This window comes from Pan paniscus, chromosome 10 (genome assembly GCF_029289425.2).
Source record: "Pan paniscus chromosome 10, NHGRI_mPanPan1-v2.0_pri, whole genome shotgun sequence".
NCBI lineage: Eukaryota > Metazoa > Chordata > Mammalia > Primates > Hominidae > Pan > Pan paniscus.
Window position 1 is genome coordinate 102,974,204 of NC_073259.2, and position 23,482 is coordinate 102,997,685.

The 23,482-nt window shown below is 44.3% G+C and overlaps 1 long non-coding RNA gene across 1 annotated transcript in view; it reads right to left on the reverse strand.

Moving 5' to 3' along the window:
- The window catches only part of LOC134728494 (uncharacterized), a 36,439-nt gene extending 13,662 nt beyond the window's left edge, over positions 1-22,777 (reverse strand). The window contains exons 1-3 of the long non-coding RNA XR_010108942.1: positions 22,064-22,777; positions 18,760-18,920; positions 2,321-2,431 (exon numbers count right to left, since the gene is read on the reverse strand). This is a non-coding gene — a long non-coding RNA (uncharacterized LOC134728494). The remainder of the gene's footprint in view (positions 1-2,320; positions 2,432-18,759; positions 18,921-22,063) is intronic.
- Between the last annotated feature and the right edge of the window lie 705 nt (positions 22,778-23,482).

Genomic DNA, 23,482 nt, shown 5'->3' on the forward strand with positions numbered 1-23,482 from the left:
GTTGATGGTTCTTTAGAGAGGTGACAGCATTCCATCTATGATTGTTGCTTTTGTGGGATGGTGGTGCATCTGGAGATGTTTGCAGTGGTGCTTTTGGGGGAGGACAGGACCCTTTGTTTTGGTTACAGACCTCACCCAAGTGTCTGCCAACCAGATGAGGACCTTACTTTCTTGTGACTTCTCCAAGCAAATCCCCAGGAAACAGGAAGCCCTGATCCCAGACTCTGCCTGACTTTCCATCATTAAGGCAGTATAAGGCAGGGTCCATCGGCATGCGGTGGGGGGGACAGTGGTGCCAGCAGGAGCCCCAGGACTCTATCCTCAACTCTGTTCTCTATTTGTACGCTTACCGTAGATCATTTCATTCAGTCCCTTTGTACCATTTATAGGCTAATGATTCCCAAATTCATGTCTCTAGCCTAGACCTCTCCCCTGAACTCAGACTCACAACTGCCTACTCAGCATCTCCACTTGGATATATAATAAACATCTCAGAGTTTACAAATCTAAAACTAGATTTTATTTAAAAAAGCAAAAACCTGCTTCACTTCCAGTGTCCCTGGGTCAATCTATGGCAATTCCATTCTTCCAATAGTGCAGTCCTAAAGACTTGAGATCACGCCTCACTTCTCTCTTTTTATGGCTTGGCTATCCAATCTGTCAGCTCATCCCATTAGTTCCACCATCAAAATGCCTCCTGAGCCAGACTACCTTCCATCATCTCCACATCTACCATTTTGGACCATTGCAATAGACTCCTGGTCTCCCTGCTTCCAACCTTGCCTCCTGCCATGGTCTATTCTTCATACTGCAAAGTATTCCTGTTAAGACATAACTCAGGTTACATCACTCTTTTGCTCAAACTTCTCCAAAGCCTCCCATTTCAGAGGAAAGTCAAGATCTTCCATGACTTGAAAAGCCCTCCATAGTCTTAGCCTGCCCCAGCTCTCTCCAACCTTACTTCCTGTCACTATCACCAGCTCCACCTGCACCAGCTGCTAGGCCTCCATGCCAGTCCTTGCATAAACCAAGCGCACTCCTGCATTGGGCCTTTGCGCTTGCTCTTCTTCCCACGGGACATACTCCATCCACCACAAAGTCCTCACGACTCACAACCCAATGTCCTTCAACCCCTGCTCAAATCTCACCCTAACAGAGAGGATTACCGCATCTACCTGCATAAAACAGCCACATGCCATCCTCATCTGAGCATTCCCTCTCCCCTAAACTGTCTTATATATTTTTTTCACAGCATTCATCCTTTATCAGCACCTGATGGGATCCATTCATTTATTCACTTATTGCCTCCATCCTCTGGAAGGGACCATCTATGTGGATAGAGATTTTGTCTGTTTTATTGACTGCTATATCCTCAGTGACTGGAAGGATGTGTACACACAGTAGGTGCTCAATAAGTACTGAGTGAATGGAAAGAGCCTTCTAGATAGTCTCGTGCCAGCTGAACAGACTGCTTCAGCTTCCCTAGCACACAATCAGGCTTTCAGAAGACTCCGTCCTGTACTCCTTTCCATCTAAGGAGTCACAGCTCTAGGATGATACTACATACAGTTTCTTTCTTCCTTTCTCCCTTTCTCCCTTTCTCTCTTTCTCTCTTTCTCTCTTTCTCTCTCTCTCTTTCTCTCTCTCTCTCTCTGTCTTGCTCTGTTGCCCAAGCTGGAGTGCATGATCATAGGTCACTATAACTTTGAACTTTTGGCTTCAAGTGATCCTCCCACCTCAGCCTCCCAAAGCACTGGGATTACAGACATGAGCCATCATGCCCAGTCACACAGATCTTTTCTGATGGCTTGCTTTTGTGTTTTGTATCTCTGCTCTGTTTGATTTGGCAGAAAAGGCTCCTGCGCAAAGCCACGTGCAAGTCTCCCTGTATGTCTTGGCTGCTCCTGGGCTCCTGATGGAAATGTGTCTGGGGACATTATTCTAAAGGATCCAAATCAAGCCGCAAATGATGAAAACCTCATTGCTCAAGTAGAGAGGAAAACAAATCCATCCATCCTGACTCCCACTGCCATGGAAACTCCAAATGAGTTCAACAGGCCAGTACAGGCAATGCTTGCAGCTTTTCTTATCCTCTCTTGTCATTTCAGGGGATTGTGTTTGCAGGCACATGCTGAGAAGAGGAGGCCTTTTGAATGGAATGCACCAAGGAGGAAGCTTTCCAAAACCCAGGCTAATCATCTGTAGCAGCATCAACATAATTATTATTATGTGAGGAGTTTGTAGCCAAACACTTCGGTACATCTATTAGGGACCCTCAAACCACACCAAGTGCTCAGCCTCTCTGCAGAAATTCACTCACCCCTTAATCAAGCAACGCTATTAGAGGAAAGCTTTGCTGATTCAGCTGGGAGGCATCAGGCAATCCTCTGGCTTCTGCAGCATCTCCTAACAATGTGTTGCTTCTGGAACCCTAGAATGAACATTGAACATTCATTGTAAGTGTCAAATACTAGGACGTGTGATATCTCTGTACCCATTCCTAAAAGGACCCAGGTATATCCAATCAAAAGATCCAGGTAGGCCGGGTGCCGTGGCTCACGCCTGTAATCCCAACACTTTGGAAGGCTGAAGTGGGCAGATCACCTGAGGTCAGGAGTTTGAGACCAGTGAAACCCTGTTTGTACTAAAAAAAAAAAAAAAAAAAAAATACAAAAATTAGCCAGGCGTGGTGGTGAGCACCTGTAATCCCAGCTACTTGGGAGGCTGAGGCAGGAGAATCGCTTGAATCGCTTGAATTCAGGAGGCAGAGGTTGCAGTGAGCTGAGATTGCGCCACTGCACTCCAGCCCGGGTGACAAGAGTGAAACTCCATCTCAAAAAAAAAGAAAAGAAAAGAAAAAACGATCCAGGCATAGCAAAAGATAAATGAATATTATCCTCCAGAATTATTATTAGCAAAACTGTCACTAGGCCAGAGTGCCTATTAATGGGTCCCAGGTTCAAGAATGCATGTTCCATCCACATAAAGACAGTGCCCCAGTGGAGGTGCTTAACTCTGTGGTTTTTGATACTCAGATCAGCAATGGCACCTGAGTATTCCTGAACATTCAGCCAGCAGAAATGTCTAGCTCATCTTTTAAGTATATATAATATGTTGGCCAGGCTCGGTGGCTCACGCCTGTAATCCCAGCACTTTGGGAGGCTGAGGCGGGCAGATCGCGAGGTCAGGAGATTGAGACCATCCTGGCTAACATGGTGAAACCCCATCTCTACTAAAAATATAAAAAATTAGCCAGGCGTGGTGGTGGGCACCTGTAGTCCCAGCTACTCGGGAGGCTGAGGCAGGAGAATGGCGTGAATCTGGAAGTCGGAGGTTGCAATGAGCTGAGATTGCGCCACTGCACTTTAGCCTGGGCGACAGAGCGAGACTCTGTCTCAAAAAAAAAAAAAAGAAAGAAAGAAAGTATATATAATATGTCTGTGTACATCATATTTGATTTTATCTGTCATCCATTTTTAAGACAGACCATTATTTTGTGTAAAATTAAGAAAGAAAATGATTTTGTCAATTAAATTAGAATGAGTCATTGATTGTAAGATGTGTCCTGATCAGAGACTTAAATTGTAAAAAAACTGTGCATCTTAGAATTGTGTGTGTGTGTGTGTGTGTGTGGCGTAGGGAGAAAGAAAGATGGAATTTTTAAAAACTAATGTAGGTGGTTTGGAGCAATTTTAATATTTAATATTCTTACCATTTCTAAGATTAAGGAAAGTCACGATTATATTGTTTTTAAAAACCTACCTAGAGGAGTTTAACAGAATTTTTAAAATTATCAACTGCATGAGGCTGTTTCTATTTCAGAGTCTAGTGAACATGCACAGATTTCTATAATGTGGAAATGAATTATCTAATTGCTGTTCCTCCTTGCTCTTCCTGAAAGGGCTAAGCCAGGTTCAGTGCTGATGCCTCAGCAAAGCGCACACGATTCAGTAACATGGCAAAATGGCTTTCATTCTAAGATCTCACATTCGCTCCAGAGTTCACTCCCTCTCTCATAGCCTCCCCAAACCTCTCTTGCTGGTGGTCATTTTCTAGGTTTATCACTAATTTCTTATTTGCAAAATCAGAGAGTAGAACTAGATTGATTTCTTTTTTAAGTTAAATTTCTTTCTTTTCTATTTTTTTGTAGAGGCAAGGTCTCTCTATGATGCCCCGACTGGTCTCAATCTCCCGGGCTCCAGCGATCCTCCTGCTTCAACCTCCCAAAGTGCTGGGATCACAGGCACATGCCACCATGCCTGGCCTTGGTTGAATTCTAAGGACCCTTTCTGCTTTAATATTCACCTTTTATACTAATTCCTTCTGCTTTAATATTCGCTTTTATACTAATTCCTCTTTGACTTTATAAGTGTTGGCAGCAGCAGGCAAATATTTAATGAGAATATGATAAAAACAGAGTGAACTTTTTTAGAGCATTTACTATGTGCAAGGCACTAAGGTAATTGCTCTGTATACAGTATTTCATTTAATCCTTGAAGTGGCTGTGTGAGGTAGATGTTGCTATGCCCATTTTATAGATGCAGAAGCTGCCAATGAATGCCAAGAAAGGTTTTCTTTCTGTGTGACAGATTTATTGAGATATACTTCACACACTTCGTAGCTCATCCTTTTAAGAGTACGATTCAGTGGTTTTTGGTGTATTCAAGGAGTGGTGCAATCAGCACCACAATCAATTGTAGAACCTTTTCATCCCCCCAAAAGGAAATCCCATCTCCTTTAGCAGTCACACCCCATTCCCTATTTTCCCAGCTCCTGGAAACCACTAGTCTACTTTCCGTCTACATAGAGTTGCCTATTCTGGAAATGTCCTGTAAATGGGATCAAAACCATATGTGGTCTTTCCAAGTAGGGTCTTGAACCCAGGTCTTTTTGACAGCAGTTATGTTCACTATATGCTCCATCGCTAGGTGCTTTGAAAGACAGACATAAAGTAGGAGACTTGTATTTTTTTTTAAGAAATCATTTTATGGCCGGGCGTGGTGGCTCACGCCTGTAATCCCAGCACGTTGGGAGGCCGAGGCGGGCGGATCACGAGGTCAAGAGATCGAGACCATTCTGGCTAACACGATGAAACCCCGTCTCTACTAAAAATACAAAAAATTAGCCGGGCGTGGTGGCGGGTGCCTGTAGTCCCAGCTACTTGGGAGGCTGAGGCAGGAGAATGGCGTGAAGCCGGGAGGCGGAGCTTGCAGTGAGCCGAGATCGCGCCACTGCGCTCCAGCCTGGGCGACAGAGTGAGACTCCGGCTCAAAAAAAAAAAAAAAAAAAAAAAAAAAGAAATCATTTTATATTTTTTCTATAATATATAATTTCAGTTTATAAATTTATGAATAAATCTGGTCAGGGAAAAAATTATTCTTAAAACATAAAGCAATTGTTAAAGGTCAACATTCAGCAGGACAAAATGAAATCACGTTCATGATATCTGTGTTTTTTATTCGCTTACCCCCATCTTTCATCTCATGCTGGTAGTTGACAGAACTAGAGAGAACATCCAATGTTACCAAATAGAACACATCAAACTCAGGAAGTTTGGCACATCAAACTCAGGGAGAAGAGCATTAACAGTTTTCCAAATTTATGCATTGATAACAAGCATTTTAAGGCTCCAAAATGCAGTTGATTGCTAAAGAGTAACTACAAGAGGCTTAGACCATTTACAGGATGGAATTAGAATGGCATAATTCAGCAGAGGGGATAGACCTCTTAGCAGGAGAGACAAGAGAAAGTATAAACCTACAAAAAGACACCTTCTGGGGAAGTACTCACATGTTTGAGCATGCTGTCTGGTTAGAGTAGGCCCAAACTCAACACTTTTATTTCTAACCTGTGACCCCAGACATCTACACACCCAATCTGAGTCAAACAGAAGGAGTTGTGCTTTTCTATTTCAAAAACTTCATGGGGGCCAGGCATGGTGGCTTACACCTGTAATTCCAGCACTTTGGGAGGCCAAGGCAGGTGGATCACTTGAGGTCAGGGGTTCGAGACCAGCCTGCCCAACAAGGTGAAACCCCGTCTCTACTAAAAAAAAAAAAAATACAAAAATTAGCTGAGTGTGGTGGTGTGCACCTGTAATCCCAGCTTCTCGGGAGGCTGAGGCAGGAGAATCACTTGAACCTGGGAGGCGAAGGTTGCGGTGAGCCAAAATCGTGCCACTGCAGTCCAGCGTGGGTGACAAAAAACAACAAACAACAACAAAAACTTCATGTCTCAAAAAACAACAACAACAAAAAACTTCATGGGGGGAAAAAAGCTTTAAGCACCTAGCATCCATTCTGTAGCAAAAGCTAATAATATTCATGCACTGGAAACTTGTATTAATGAGAGTTCTCCAGAGAAAAGAACCAGTAGGATACATATACAGATATATTGAAAGAGACGTATTTTGAGGGATTGGCTCATGCAACTGTGGAGGCTGAGAAGCCCCACAACCTGCCATCTACAATCTGGAGAACCAGGAAAGCTGGTGGTATAGTTCTAGTTCAAACCCAAAGCCCTGAGAACTGGGGAGGCCGATGGTGTAAGTCCCAGTCTGCATCTGAAAGCCCTGAGAACTGGGGAGCCAATGTCTAAGGGCAGGAGAAGATGGATGACCTAACTCAAGCAGAGAGCAAATTCACCCTTCCTCCATCGTTTTGCTGTATTCAGCCCCTGAATGGATTGGATGATGCCCACCTGTATTGGTGAGGGCAACTTTCTCTACTCAGTCTACCCATTCAAATGCTGATCTCTTCTGGAAACACCCTGATAGGCACACTCAGAAATGTTTTACCAGCTCTCTGGGCATGCTTTAGCTCAGTCAAGTTGATATATAAATTTAACCATCATGAGACTAAGCCCTGCTTGTTTGAATGAGAAAGCAATTGCCTGAAGCAACAGCAGACAATACAAAATTCACATTTTATATTGAATCAGGAAGAGGAAGCAAAAGTATAAAATGATGAATCTCCCCTGTTCCCCAGTTCTGCTCGGGCTTTGCCCACTCTTTCCTGCCTGCATGTGGATATTTAGAAGGTGCACAGAGGCATTGGCGTTCCAAACAGTCACCCACCCTCTCGGCTTCTTGCACTCTGTTTGTAACTCATTCAGAAACTGCAAAATAGAGTGAGGAAGAAAAAGTAGGTGATTTTCCCTGCCTTCTTTTATCAAAGAGGGGGCATGCTGTGGCCTTATTTCTGCATCATCTTGAGCTGATAGAGTGTTCCTCAGTCATCCCCAAACCACAGGTGGGCTGCTCTTCCCTCCTGTACCCCTGCTGAAAGTTTCAGTCTCTCCATTTTCCTTAAGCTACTGCAAATCTTGTCACCATAAGGGCCAGACACTTTGCCCTGGCATGTGGAAAGACACAGGGCTTGATGGCACTTGCAAAGGGGACTGTACTAGTCTCCATTTGTCCCCCATGCCTGCCACCATCCTTTGCCCTCCTCTACCTGCCTGGGGGCCCCCAAACGACTGATCTCTAGGGCTGAATCACCCAAGCCCCTCTGCCCTCAGGTTAGACCTGGGGGAAGGAGGGACAGGTAGTGGTTGGAAAGCTGGTGGAAGCACAGAATTAGTAGGGCATTACACAGATCAAGGTTCTTAGTTGCAGACAATAGAATTCACCATGGCTAGTTTAAGCAGAAAGAAATACATGAAAAACTTCATTTACTCCGATGTGATTATTATACATTATATGCCTGTATCAAAATATCTTATGTACCCCATGAGTACATACACCTACTATGTACCCATAAAAACTAAAAATTTAAAAAAGAGAAATACATAGAAAGAACTAAAGAGCTTATAGAATCTTTCAGAGGACCAGAGAACCAGGCTTGAACACTACTCAGCCAGAAACAATGCAGCCAGAAAAAAACGTCCTCTGATGGCATGCAACTGTTTCCATGCACACCCCAGCAGAACCAAGTGCTTCCACCACTAAGCTTAGCAGAGAATCTGTTCTCTCTCTGGGCTCAGCCACCACCTTGCTGCTGTGCCTCACACGTTGGCAGAAACTATGTCGTGAATATCAATCTAGCTGCAAGGGAGTCTAAGAATGTAGTTTTTTGCTTTCCTGATCGAAAGTGATTCAAATACGTATTGAATGAGTCAACTTACAGTATCTGCTGCAATAATTTTAGGGCCCCTTTCCTGTGGCTTTATTAATATGATTTGTGCCAGAAAGACTGTGAGGTATGGCGAAAAGAATATGGGCCATGAAATCAGATAGAGGTGGTTCCTTCTTTTCCTTGAACACACCAAATTTGTTCCTATCTTAGGGTCACTGCATTTGCTCACCTTTTGCCTGAAACACTCTGCACCAGTATCTTCTCATGGGTCTTCAAGTTCCAGCGCAAATGTTACCTCCTCAGAGAGGCTGCCTTCCCTGGCCAGCCCATCTACAGCATCCCACCTCACCCTCACCTCCCATCATCTCACCTTTTTAATTTTCTTTTTAGGACTTTGCTGCCATTTTCTTGCTTTTTGTCGTTTATGATCCAAGCTCCCCTCATCCCAAATAGAATATAAATTCCATAAGAGCAGAGACTTGCTCTGTCTTGTTCACAGCTGTGTCCCTGGAGCCCACAAAAGTGTCTGATACACGACAATAATAGCATTGATTATATAATTACCATCTGCCACATATTGTTTAATCCTCATGCTACTCTTTATGAAATAATTACTGTTATCTTTGCCATTTTGCAGAAGAGAAAATAGAAGCTGAGACAGGGTAATAATTATTTGTCTCAGGCCAGACAGCAAGTAAATCATGGATTCAAACCTAGGTAGTCTGGCTCCAGAGTCTAAACTCTTAACTGCTATAGCATGCTGAATATAGTAGATGTTCAATAAATACTTTGTGAGGCTGGGTGTGGTGGCTCACACCTGTAATCCCAGCACTTTGGGAGGCTGAGGTGGGAAGACAGCTTAAGGCTAGGAGTTTAAGAGCAGCCTGGGCAACATAGTGAGACCTCGCCTCTAAAAAATAAAAAAAAATATTGTGGCTAAGTGAATGGACACCTTGTAGTCATCTCACTGACACTATGTTGCATTTAACACTGCTGGATTATCAATTTCTCCATCTCTCTCATGGGCTTCTCTTCCTGAAACCCCTTTCCCCCTTCCTTAAACACAAGCGTTCCCCAAACCTCCATCCTGTGTCAGCTGCTCTTCTTACTACATGCTCTCTTGGGTGATATTATTCAGCATCATGATTGAACCATATTATATACTGATAAGTCCCAGCTCAACCATAAATCTCTAGCATTGATCTCCCAGAGTGTGAGAGAATTAAATGTTCATGGCTTCCTGATACCACCCTTTTTTTTTTTTTTTTTTTTTTTTTTTTTTTTTTGAGATAGAGCCTCACTCTGTCGTCCAGGCTGGAGAGCAGTGGTGTGATCTCAGCTCACTGCAGCCTCCACCTCCCAGGTTTAAGCAACTCTCCTGCCTCAGCCAACTGAGTAGCTGGGATTACAGGCTTATGCCACCATGCCCAGCTAATTTTTGTAATTTTAATAGAGATGGGGTTTCACCATGTTGGCCAGGCTGGTCTCAAACTCCTGGCCTCAAATGATCCATCCACCTTGGCCTCCCAAAGTGCTGGGATTACAGGCGTAAGCCACCGTGCCTGGCCTGATATCACCTTTTGAGGATCCTTTGGGCATCCCAAACTCAACAAACACAAGTTAACTTAATTTGCTGTAGGTACAGTCAGGTTAATCCCAGCCAGGCTGTGAAAAGCATTCCATTTCATCTTGCCCCAAACAAAATCTGCTCCTGCTCCCCTATCCCCCACCTCAGCCAATATCACCACCATTTATCCAGCTTCCAAGGCCAAGAGCCTGGCAGGCATTTTTGAGTTTTCCTCCCTCTCCTCATTGCCCACCTGTGACTAAGTCCTGTGGATTCTATGTCTTAAGTAGTTCTCCAATCCATCCCTTCCTCTCTATTCCTGCTCCCAGCGGGACTACTGAATATATTCTGAAGATCATATATTACAGTTGTGTTACAGGAAAGGGGTCCCGATCCAGACCTCAAGAGAGAGTTCTTGGATCTCACGCAAGAAAGAATTTAGGGTAAGTCTGCAGTGCAAAGCAAAAGCCAGTTTATTAAGAAAGTAAAATGGTGAGAAGACAGCTACTCCTTAGACAGAGTAGGATGTTGCCGAAAGTAAGAGGAGGAACGCATTTACCCTAGGGACAATGCTTGTATATATAGGGGGATGTGCTCTGCTACAAGGGTTTGTGATAAAGAATTAATTTTCTTCATTACTATGTTTTGCAAGAATTGATATTATTATCTTTAAAGCAAAATTAGGAATGCCTTTGTGCTCCAGATATCGGGATATCTGCACACTCCCAAGTCTGGGTCTGTTTAGTAAACATTATTAATTTGTTGCCCTAACCATAAACCTCTAGAGGCCAGGAATGCCTAACTTCTGAGAATGCAGCCTAGCCAGTCTCAGCCTCATTTTCCTAGCCCTCACTCAAAATGGGGTTGCTCTGGTTCGAATGCCTCTTACAGTAGCGTCCTAACTTCTCTACCTGTCTCTGGTCTTGCTCCCTTATATGTGTTTCCCGAATACCCCAGCATGACCTAACTGCTTGCTCCACTCTAGCCTCCCCAGCGGCTCTGCCATTCATTGCCTTCAGGACAAAGTTCCAGCCTGTTAAAAATCAACCTTGATGCAGTCCCTGCCCACGTCTCCAAATTTGGCATCAAGCCTCCCTCCCCCGACCTTTACCATCACTCTATGCTTCAGAAATAGCCAGTTCACCGCATTTCCCCAGCAAAACTCACATAGAGTCATGTTTTTCTCCTTATAAAACAGTGATCAGGGAAAGCCAGTCAACTTGAGAGGAGAGGGATGGACATCATTAGAGCTTTTCAGCCCCCTATTTTAGTTTCTCCTTGAGGCCCAGCTGCAGTCCTGCCATTTTATTTCACCAGACACTCCAAGAGCTTTATAATTCAGACTCTTCATTTGCTTCTGCGAGCTCTCATTGAAGTCTGTTATTTGCAACCAGAAGAGTTCCAACAAATGCACTGATGAACTGAAAGAAAAGGCGTCTATTTACATGAAATGATTTGCATGAGAGGAAAGAAGGAGCCACTTCCCAGGAAGAGGGAGATGGGACTGGGGAGGATGGTCGCGCCAGCCCCAGGGATTCGTATCTGAGCACTGTGGCAAGAGAAGCTGCAAACAGAAGACAAAGCCTGTTCTACAAAGGCTCCCTCTTGAAGCACACAGTTTGTGTGCCCAAGGGACAAAGTGCCACACAGAGCAGGGCCTTCTTGATGCAGTGCAGCTTTGGCACATTTAGGGTTCCCAGTAACATGAAACTGCTCTGGCATCTCCAGGGCTGGCTGTCCAGGGATCACTGGAAGTTGGCATTCTTGGGACAGTCTTAGTGTTATCCCAGGGGGCACCAGCAGTTTGGGTGGTGGAAATGCACATTCTCAAATGGCTAGCTGGGCAAAGGATATCTGCGGGTCAGAGCACAGGAAGAAGGCATCACATTACCCAGTAACTGTAGAGGATACACTTGTTTGCAATATACCCTCTGAGAACTTCCAGAAATAACTGAGACTTGAGTGGGGTACTTGAGGCACCCAAACCTGAAGACGTTAGATAAATTCAGCAAAATATGGGTTATCACCATTAATGTGCCCCCCTTTCAACCCACAGGCCAGGGGAACCTGAGGAAATCAGGTTCGTGGCATTAGGCTCACTTTAAAAAATGAAAAAGAGAAAGAATAAAATAACCTACTAAACTATAAATGGAATTACATGCGGGGCTTTTATTCTTCCTTCAAAGTCTTCTCTATAGCTCTCAAGATATTTATGAAATGTCATCTGCTAAAAGAAGTAGTTTATAATTTAGCTTGTTAAGATTTTTCTTTTAATTCAGCAAAGTAGAATGGGATGAACTTATATTCCAGGGCCACAGGTCTGAAAGTCATAAAATTATGAAATTATAAAGTCAGCCAGGTGCAGTGGCGCATGCCTGTAATCCCAACGCATTGAGACACTGAGGCAGGAGGATCGCTTCAGGCTAGGAGTTCTAGGCCAGCCTAGGCAACATAGTGGGAGCTCATCTCTACAGAAAATTTTTAAAAACCAGCCAGACGTGGTGGCACGGGCCTGTGCTCCTAAGTGCCAGCCACTCAGGAGGCTGAGGTAGGAGGATCACTTGAGCCCAGGAGTTCAAGGTTACAGTGAGCAATGATCACATCACTGCACTCCAGACTAGTCAACAGAGCAAGAACCTAACTCTAAAAAAATAAAAAAAGAAAAAAGAAAAAAATCACGGGGTCTCTGGTTAATCAAAGAGCTCTTGCACATTTTCCTTTATCTCATTTTGGAAAGAAGCAGACAGGCATTTTTGTAAGCTTAGTTTTAGTCCCACATTTTATATTATATTGCTTGACCCAGTGGTGAAATGGCACATTTTGCACAGGCTGGTTGGGATTAACCCAACTGAACATACAGTAAATCAATTCACCCATGGAATGGATGTCAACAGAGCCTTAAAGAGAAACTTTATCTCTACAGAAAACTTTGAACTAAATTCAACTTGACATTTACATATCCTTCATGCTCTTCAAGTGCTTTTTTATTCTTATTAGTAATGAGATAATGAGTTTTTCATTTCAGCTGATTCATTATAAAAATCTTCTTTTAGGCCGGGTGCAGTGGCTCATACCCGTAATCCCAGCACTTTGGGAGGCCGAGGCAGGCAGATCACGAGGTCAGGAGATCAAGACCACGGTGAAACCCCGTCTCTACTAAAAATACAAAAATTAGCCAGGCGTGGTGGTGGGCGCCTGTAGTCCCAGCTACTTGGGAGGCTGAGGCAGGAGAATGGCGTCAACCCGGGAGGCGGAGCTTGCAGTGAGCCGAGATAGCGCCACTGCACTCCAGCCTGGGCGACAGAGTGAGACTCTGTCTCAAAAAAATATATATATATATATTCTTTTAAAACATCTTAACTATGTTTATTCTTTGAGACGGAGTTTCACTCTTGTTGCCCAGGCTGGAGTGCAATGGCGCAATCTCGGCTAACCGCAACCCCCACCTCCTGGGTACAAGTGATTCTCTGCCTCAGCCTCCCAAGTAGCTGGGATTACAGGCGTGCACCACCACGCCCAGCTTATTTTGTATTTTTAGTAGAGATGGAGTTTCTCCATGTTGGTCAGGCTGGTCTTGAACTCCTGACCTCAGATGATCCGCCCGCCTCAGCCTCCCAAATTGCTGGGATTACAGGCGTGAGCCACAGTGACCGGCCAACTATGTTTATTCTTGTAACAGCCTGGAGACATGAAATGCAGGACCATTAGTTCACTGGAAGATTAAAAACTCGGGGAATTATGTTTTTCAAACATAAACTTTCAAGTAAATGAAATCCAGGAATCAAACTTGCTATGTGATAGGAATTGTCCACAGCAATTCACAAAACCTTATGAGAAAGACACTGTTGTTATCCCTAGGTCATAGACGAAGAAACAGAAGCTTGGAGAGCTTATGTAACTGACTTGCCAAAGACCCCACAGCTTGTGAGTGTTAGGGCAGGGATTTAAGGCAACCTGACTACAGAGCCCACATGTACTGATCAGGATACTCTGCAACCTCCCAGCTTCTCCTACCTCCTTTCTTGAGCTAGCGTGTGTGTCTTTGGGCTGTTTTGTTACCAACTCTGACTCCATCTATACGTGATCTTATCTTACCTAGCCCCTAAGAAAGTCTAACTGGCAGCCAGGTGCGGTGGCTCATGCCTGAAATGCCAGCATTTTGGGAGGCCAAGGCAGGAGGATTGCTTGAGCCTAGGCGTTCAAAACGAGCCTGGGTAACATAGCAAGACCCCGTCTCTATTTTTTTAAAAAAGAAAGTCTAACTGGTTTAGCTTGGATTATGGTCCACATTTAAATGGTGAGGACATGGGCTGGAGAGTCCCTTAAATGCACCCACTACATCTTGTTGAATTCTCTGCACTCAAGACTGGAACAACCACCACAGGCAATAATATAGCAAGAGGAGAGTGGCAGGAAAACTAACCAGTGTTGATTACCTAGTAGGTACCAAACACTATGCGAAGTGTTTTAAATGCATTACCTCATTTATCTTTATAACAACACAAGGGCTAAAGGAGACCAAAGACTACCAAAAGGTCAATCAAAACCATTTCTAAGGTTAAAGAATAAAGATAATGCAAGACATTAGAAAGCCCCAACAGCATAAGAGGAATGAGGATAAGAAAAATGGCACTAAGGAAGAGCCTTGAAAAAGGAGACTTAATTTTTTTTCTTAATTTATATTTTGAATAAATATTACAGTAATGGGGCTGGGCGCGGTGGCTCATGCCTGTAAGCCCAGCACTTTGGGAGGCCGAGGTGGGTGGATCACGAGGTCAGGAGATCGAGACCATCCTGGCTAACACGGTGAAACCCTGTCTCTACTAAAAATACAAAAAATTAGCTGGGCGTGGTGGCAGGTGCCTGTAATTCCAGCTGAGGCAGGAGAATGGCATGAACCCAGGAGGCGGAGCTTGCAGTGAGCCAAGATTGTGCCAGTGCACTCCAGCCTGGGCGACAGAGCAAGATTCTGTCTCAAAAAATTAAAAAAATAATAATAATTATATATATATAACAACAATGGTACAAAATTCAAAAGATATATAAGAGAGCTTTTTGTTATTTCCTTGTTTTATATAGTCAAAACAGTTTATTGATTGGGACCATAAACTTTTCTTTTCATAAAAGTTTCATAATGGACATTTGTCATTTGTGTCTGCCTCAAATCTTTTTTTGGTAGTTCTTCTATGTTGTGAATTCTCTTTTCCATAGGAAGAAAAAAAACAAACACGCCGGGTGCGGTGGCTCACGCCTGTAATCCTAGCACTTTAAGAGGCCGAGGCAGGTGGATCACTTGAGGTCAGGAGTTCGAGACCAGCCTGGTCAACACGGCAAAAACCCCGTCTCTACTAAAAATACAAAAATTAGCTCAGCATGGTGACATGCGCCTGTAGTCCCAGCTACTCAGGAGACTGAGGCAGGAGAATCGCTTGAACCTGGGAGGCGGAGGTTGCAGTGAGCCAAGATCGTGCCACTGCACTTCAGCCTGGGAAATAGAGTGAGACTCTGTCTCCAAAAAAAAAAAAAAGAAAGAAAGAAAAGAAACAAACAAACACAACACATTTCTTTCCAAGACCCTTTGCTGCTAGGATATAGACATTTGACTATCTTCCAACAAATCCAAACCTAAGCAACACTTGAAATATAGGTGACAGGCTGCAGACACACAATATTCTAGTAAGTCTGGACACAATGCTGCCTGGTTTTCTGCACGAACTGTAATGAGGGTCCTGGTGGTCAGTTCCGGTTTTATAGATGTTAAGCATCATCTGGCAGCAACAGCAGGATTTCTGCTAGAAGAGTCTTAGGATATTTGGGACATGTGTGGGATGCTTGGACATTCCTCCTGGCTGCTTCACTTCTGGCTGTGTAATATCCAGGCTTTGTTTCTCGGCTCTCCTAGAAATTCTAAGTAATACCATGTAATAAAGTTCTGCTGAAACTAGCTAGACTGGCTTGTTTTCCTGAAAGAGATTCCAAGGTATTGGGAATCTGGAATTGACTAGGTGACTTGGTTGGATTTGGAAGTAGTAAGGATAGGATACAGGAAAAACATGACATCTGGTGGCCAGGAAGTCACTAAAACCATTGTTAGAGAAGTTAGCATGACACTATTCCTGCCTCCATTTGTTTTTTATTTTTATTTTTTTAAGAGTGAGTCTTGCTCTGACACCCAGGCTGAAGTGCAGTGGTGCGATCTGGGCTCACTGCAACCCCCGCCTCCTGGGTTCAAGCAATTCTCATGCCTCAGCCTCCTGAGTAGCTGGGATTACAGGAGTGTGCCACCATGCCCGGCTAACTTTTGTATTTTTAGTAGAGATGGGTTTCACCATGTTGGACAGGGTGGTCTCAAACTCCTGACCTCAGGTGAAGTGCCCGCCTCAGCCTCCCAAAGTGCTGGGATTACAGGTAAGAGCCACTGTGACCAGCCGCTGCCTCAGAGTAGATTGAGGCATCAACAGATTAAATCTCAGGATGCCAAAATTAGATTGAGACCAACCACCACACCCCCTCCCCCGCCACCTACCTCACCCCTGCCATGCAGGATTTAGAACAGGAGTGAAGGAGACCCTTTTCCACATCTCCTAGGGCTCTCGATGAAATCAAAGATACAAAAGGGGTCAGTGGGAAGATTTAGTAGAAGATGGTTGAGGAGATTGTTTTGAAGAGGGTTTTGCTCTGCTGTGAGCCCTCTCCCCTTAGGATGAGAGGCAGAGGCTCTGTCTCTCAACCACAAGCCTAGTGAGAAGGTTTTTAGTTGTCCACTGGGAGAGCTTTTAAACGTGTGCCTTGCAGTTGGAAGACACAGAAGACTGGGGCGGCCTGACTAAAGAGCAAGAAACTTAGAGTGCACCATGAACTGAAGTCCAACTCCACCAAGAAAATTCAGAATGTTTTCCTCCGTTACAAAGCTGGCTACGTGCTTTGGAGATGGAAGAACAAGCAGGGCTTCTATATTGGGATCAGCGGGCACTCCTGGAGTTTCCTGAGGCAAAGGATGAAGGAGACTTCCCAAGACCATATGGGGGTAACACAAGACAAGGCTTGGGTCCTGTCTACCAGGTCCTCTGAGAAGGACCTCAGCAGAAAGCAGCTGAGCACGTTCAGCTGGATACTCAGAGGCTGAGGAAGGAGTTGAAAGAGACAAGCTGGAATAGAGATACATCCACTTGAGTCAAGGGAACTGCAGAAGAGGGGGTCTGCAGGGAGCCTCTCCAACATTCCTATTCAAGGGCCAGAAAAGAAAGAATCAGCTTGAGCCATCGTCCAGGCCCCCTGGGGGTTACCAGCTTTAATCATCTGCAGCCCCAGAGAGCACGAAGCTACCAGATCAAGTAGTGACTCACTTACCCCTTTTTCCTCTCATCTCTACCCTACCTTCAACCCTGGAAGAGAAAGAAAATGACAGCTAGCGGGTAGAAGTGAGGGTGAGCAGGGAAGAAAAACCAGAGAAGCCATCAGAAGTTTCTTCCAGGGCTAGAGGAAGGCCCCTGAATAAAGTTTAAAGAGTTGGTGAGAAACAAATATAAAATCGCATTTTGATTAAATCATGAGTTGTGTTCATAGATGTCCACGTCACCCAGTGGCAGAACACCAAAATTATCACCTGTAGTGACACAGAATGAAGTGCCTATTGAAAGCAAGGCCCTGGGGGCTGCGGTGCGGGGATTATAAAGGCCACGAGGTGAGCAGTTACATCTAACTGCACGATGAGGTTTAAAGAAAAGAAATGGCATTTTCAGGGATTTAAATTCTCACTTCGAAGCATGGTCAGTGAATGAGAAAGTTTCTGTGACTTCCTTCAAGTACTCTTTTATGTCATGCAGGTTCAAGGCTAATGAAGCTGAAAATTAGAGGCAGAGGCAGAGCCTGAAGATTGATGAATCTCAAAATTGACTGAATTCACAGTCCCGCTATGACTTTCTGGGCATTGATTGGGAAAAGGTGGTTTTTCCCCTGAGTATTGGAGTGGAAATATTTTGGAGGTGTTAGATAACACCAAGAATCTGAAACCCCAGGACTCACAGAGCCTCGTAGGCCAATAAAATGAGAGCAGCCCTTCCTCCCATTCTGATGAGGCTGGTCCTGTTTTATGCAGAGACCCTGTACCGAGCTCACTGAATGGTCACCTTGCAACAGGATATGGCCCATGGGCCACGAGGACTCTGCTCATGGTCTCCAGATCCACAACTAGAGTCAGATTCTAGAATGTCCTGAAATCAAAACCAAACCTGGGAAGAGAAGACTTACGTACCAAAAGAATAGCAAGATTATGAAGAGGTTTACTCTTCCTGCTTGACTGTCTAAAAGTGAGTCTCAATGGTGGCCTGTGCAGGAGAATCAGATGCCACACAATCCTTGATGCGCTGTGGAAAAAGGAACCCAAAGCCTTAGAGAGATACAAATGTTGGTGTATTAGTCCATTTTCACGCTACTATAAAGATACTACTGGAAACTGGGTAATTTATAAACCAAAGAGATTTAATTGACTCACAGTTCCACATGGCTGAAGAGCTCTCAGGAAACGTATAATCACGGTGGAAAGCAAAGGGGAAACAGGCACTTTCTTCACAAGGTAGCAAGAGAGAGAGAGCTCGGGGGAAACTGCCACTTTGTTTTTTTTCTTTTTTTGGGGGGACAGAGTCTCGCTTTGTCGCAGGCTGGAGTGCAATGGCACGATCTCGGCTCACTGCAACCTCTGCCTCCTGGGTTCAAGCGATTCTCCTGCCTCAGCCTCACAAGTAGCTGGGATTACAGGCACCGGCCACCATGCCCAGCTAATTGTTTGTATTTTAGTAGAGATGGGGTTTCACCATGTTGCCCAGGATAGTCTCGATCTCTTGACCTCCCACATGCCTCAGCCTCCCAAAGTACTGGGATTACAGGTGTGAGCCACCACACCCGGCAAAACTGCCACTTTTAAACCATCAGATCTCCTGAGAACTCACTCACTATGATGAGAACAGCATGAGGGAAACTGCCTGCATGATCCAATCACCTCCCACCAGGTCCCTTCTTCCGTATGTGGGGATTACAATTTGAGATAAGATTTGAATGGGGACACAGAGCCAAACCTTCGGTTGGAGTGGATTTATAATCACTGATCTACTCACCCACCTTCAGAAAAAACACACATTGGTGAGAGAGGAATTGGCATTCTTGAAAAGCAGATGCCCTCTGTAGGCCAGGGATGATGGTGAGAGATGCTTTGATGGAAAGAGGTTTCCTTGGGGGGCAAACATCAGCTTTAACCTTCAGGGGCAAGCACGTCCTGATTCCTGAAAAAAAGCAGAAGACTTAGATGAGATTATCAAAAGGATTTGACTCCAAGGGATATTTGAGGGTGCTTAATAGATCCTAGGGCCTTTGGGGCTGAAATACATGGATGCTAAAGTCTGACCTAATATGTATAACAACAAAATCTAAGTCTGGGGAACAGAGGACTGACTAGTCGTGATGATGGCGAGTCCAGTCCTTCACCCAATGCCAGGCCTGAGTCACTTTCCAAACCCAGAGCCCTTTGAATAGTAGGGAGACAAGATGCTCTTGAGGAACAACCCAGCAATGCCAGCACAGTGTGTACTGAAGTCTTCCTCCTATCCTTTCAGGAAGGCACTTGGGACAATTTACCAGGGCAATTGGACCCTGGGAAAAGGAACTCATAGACCTTTCAGGATGACTATCTTCTAACTAATGCTAATCCTGCAGGCCCCAAATGCCATCTGTGATTCTCTGGTAGGTGTATGGAATTTTATGGTAATAGCTGATAGCGGGGCTTACTCACAGCAGGGACTGTTCCCAGTGACCCCAGTGGGTCCTTGAACTCATAGTTATTTCCTCAGTTCTTGAGTGCTTAGTTGTAATCAAAGTACCGGCAGAATAGTCACACTGGCTCCCTGACCTGTGATGTGAATGTTATTACAGTTGGAAGTGTTAAGAGGAAGGCTCTGGAATGGTCCCACCCTGCTGAAATAATAAACCAAATGCTTTGTGTCTATTAACTCATTGAATTTTCACAACAACCCTATGATGTAGGAAATATGATCGTGCCCATTTACAGATGAGGAAACCGAGGCACAGAGAAGTTAAGCAATTTGCCCACGTTTACATGGCTAGTAAGAGTGAATTCAAATCCAGTCAAATTTTAGAGCCCACACACCAAGCAAAAATCCTCAGTCAGGCTGGGCACAGTGGCTCATGCCTGTAATCCCAGCACTTTGGGAGGCTAAGGCAGGAGGACCGTTTGAGCCCAGGAGTTCAAGACCACTAGGGGCAACACAGTGAGACCCTGTCTGAAAAAAAAAAATTAGCTGGGCATGGTGGTGCATGCCTGTAGTCTCAGCTACTCAGGAGGCTGAGGCAGGAGGATCACCTGAACCCAGGAGGTCGACGCTGCAGTGAGTTATAATTGTGCAACTGCACTCCAGCCTGGGTGACAGAGGGAGACATTGTCTCAGAAAAAAAGTCCGCAGTCAGCTGAGATGCTTGCTACAGGCAAAAGGGACATCAAAGGAGTGGTGGAGGAAAGATGTTATAAACACCAATTGTGCCCTTGTGAATATTGTAGAAACAAGGAATGAAGTAGCTATTCATGTTGAGTATAGTTAAGAGGCCCAGGAATAGAATTTGAAGTCAGACTGAATGGGTTCAGATCCCAGATTTACTGCTGAAGATGTTGAAAAATTTTCTTAACTTCTATTTGGCTCAATTTCCCCATAAGTTAAAAAAAAAGTGGGGAGAAGGGAACACTGATAGTTCTTATTTAGTAGGCTTATTATAAGGATTAAATTAATTAACATTTATGTAAAGTGCCTGGAAGGCAGTGTTTGCTATTATTATCTCCCTTATTGTATCGAGTACATTTTGATGCAGTTAACTAATTTTCTATTTTATTTCTTTTTTTTTGAGACAGAGTCTCGCTTTGTCACCCGCGTTGCAGTGCAATGGCACCATCTCGGCTCCCTGCAACCTCTGCCTCCCGGGTTCAAGCAATTCCCCTGCCTCAGCCTCCTGAGTAGCTGGGACTACAGGCACCTGCCATCATGCCAGGCTAATTTTTGTATTTTTGTAGAGACGGGGTTTCACCATGTTGGCCAGCCTGATCTCTAACTCCCTACCTTAGGTGATCCGCCCACCTTGGCCTCCCAAAGTGCTGGGATTACAGGCGTGAGCCGCTGCACCCAGCCTATTTTCTTATAGCTTTTCTCCTACTATTTTGTATAGTCTATGTCAACGATGGCCAAGTTTACAACTTAGTTCAGGGGTTATAGAATAACAAAATGGGCTGCTTCTTCTTCCTCTTCTTCTTCCTCTTCTTCTTCTTCTTCTTTCTTCTTCTTCTGTTATTATTATTATTATTATTATTATTATTATTATTATTGAGACAGAGTCTTGCTCTGTTGCCCAGGCTGGAGTGCAGTGGGATCATAGCTCACTGCAGTCTCAAACTCCAGGGCTGAAGCAATCCTTCTGCCTCACCCTCCCGAGTAGCTGGGACTAAGGTGCACATCACCGTGAAGAGGGCTTATTATTAAACTTGAGGAGGAACAACCATCACTCAGAAGTCCTGGACTTGGAGACAGATTCAGGAGCTGCTATGACTTCAGGTCTCTCCTTTAGGGAAGAGAGTGAACATGTTCTCATTTTTACAAGGGATAGTAACATCTCAAATTATAGAAAGTTATATGGCTTAAAGGTAGATTTTCTTTTTCTTTCTTTTTCTTTTTCTTTTTTTTTTTTTGAGATGAAGTCTCGCTTTGTTACCCAGGCTGGAGTGCAGTGGTGCAATCTTGGCTCACTGCAACCTCTGTCTCCCAGGTTCAAGTGATTCTCCTGCCTCAGCCTCCTGAGTTGCTGGGACTACAGGCCTGCACCACCGCGCCCAGCTAATTTTTTGTGTGTATTTTTAGTAGAGACGGGGTTTCGCCATGTTGGCCAGGCTGGTCTCAAACTCCTGACCTCAAATATTCCACCTGCCTCGGCCTCCTAAAGTGCTAGGATTACTGGCATGACCCACTACACCCAGCCTTAAAGGTAGATTTGCTGTGGATGCTTTGCTTTTAAAAATTATGACTATGGTGAATGTTCATTAATATTCACCTATAGTTTATCCAATTAGTTACGATACTGGTTACTGATGCTAATGCTGATAATAGCATCAGACTGTAGAGCTCATAGAATAATTATGTAATGTCATCTATTTCATTAAACTGTAAGCTCCATGAAGGTCAGGGTCTTTTCTCTCTTGTTTTCCATCATATACCCAGAGCTACTGCAGTGTGCTGCACACGGGATCTCTCAATACATATTAGAATAAATGACCCATTTATTTTGAGTATGACGATTGTATTAGTTACCTATTGATGGATAACAGATGACTACAAATTTAGCAGCTTAGAACAGCACGCATTTAATATCTTACCATTACTGTGGGTTTGGGTCAGGAGTCCAGGCATCCGTTTGTTGGGTCCTCTATTCCAGAGTCTCTTCTGAAAGCTGCAATCGCATTTCTGACCAAGACTGCAGTCTCATTCACATGGTTGTTGGCAGAATTCATTTCCTTGTGGGATGTTGGACTGAGGACCTCCGTTTTTTGCTGGCTGGCATTGAAGATTATCTTCAGTTCCTGTCACATAGGCCACTCCATAGAGCAGCTCAGAGCAGGGCACCTAGATCCATCAAAACCAGGAAGGAAGAATGTGTTAGCAAGAAGGATATTACAACCTTCTGTAACATACTAATGTACATGTAATCACATACATCGCATTATCTGTCTACTAAAGGCAAGTGACAAGTCCCACCCACACCCAAGGGGAGAGAATTACACGAGAGCGTGAGTACCAGGTGGCAGTGATCATTGGGGGCTGTCCTAGGGTCTGCCTCAAAATTCACCAAATACTGTCATCAGATCAGCTAACCCGGGGTTGTTCCCTAAGGAAGGCAGGATAGTTAACGTCTGTGAAATGGCAGTGAGTCCTCATTAGCTCAGCTCTCATTATCAAAGTCTTTGCGTTGCCAGGTTGCACAGGGAAGCAAAGGTCATCTTAAGATGAAAATATCACTAATATTATCAAATTAGTCCCCACTCTAGCAGACATTTCTCCTCTTAATGCTAGTTACGTCCTTGTACATCCCATTTTTCCAGAGCAGCCGCATGCTAATTATATGAGTCTACAATGTAAATTCAATCAAACCAATTGCTCAGGTTCTTCAAAAGAAAATTATTTGAATATCAGGGGCTTTGGAGAGGCTTTTGAGGAAACTGATGAAATGCTCAAATAATTTTGCACAAATGATTTTTGTTTGAATCATGTTGGGAAATTTGAGTGTGGGAGATTATGTATCCTGCTATCATTTCATGTTTGGGAGAATACTATGAAAAAATTCCAGCAAAATATATATTTTTTTCATTCTAAGAAAATTACCTACATGCAAAACAACCTAAATAATTGAACCTTAAAAGTAATTTGGCCTGGCCAGGTGCAGTGGTTCACGCCTGTAATCCCAGCACTTTGGGAGGTCAAGGCGGGCGGATCACGAGGTCAGGAGATCGAGACCATCCTGGCTAACAGGGTGAAACCCCGTCTCTACTAAAAATACAAAACAATTAGCCAGGCGTGGTGGCGGGCATCTGTAGTCCCAGCTACTTGGGAGGCTGAGGTAGGAGAATGGTGTGAATCCGGGAGGCAGAGCTTGCAGTGAGCAGAGATCACACCACTGCACTCCAGTCTGGGCAACAGAGCAAGACTCCGTCTCAACACAAAACAAAACAAAACAAAAAAAGTAATTTGGCCGGGCGCAGTGACTCACGCCTGTGATCCCAGCACTTTGGGAGGCCAAG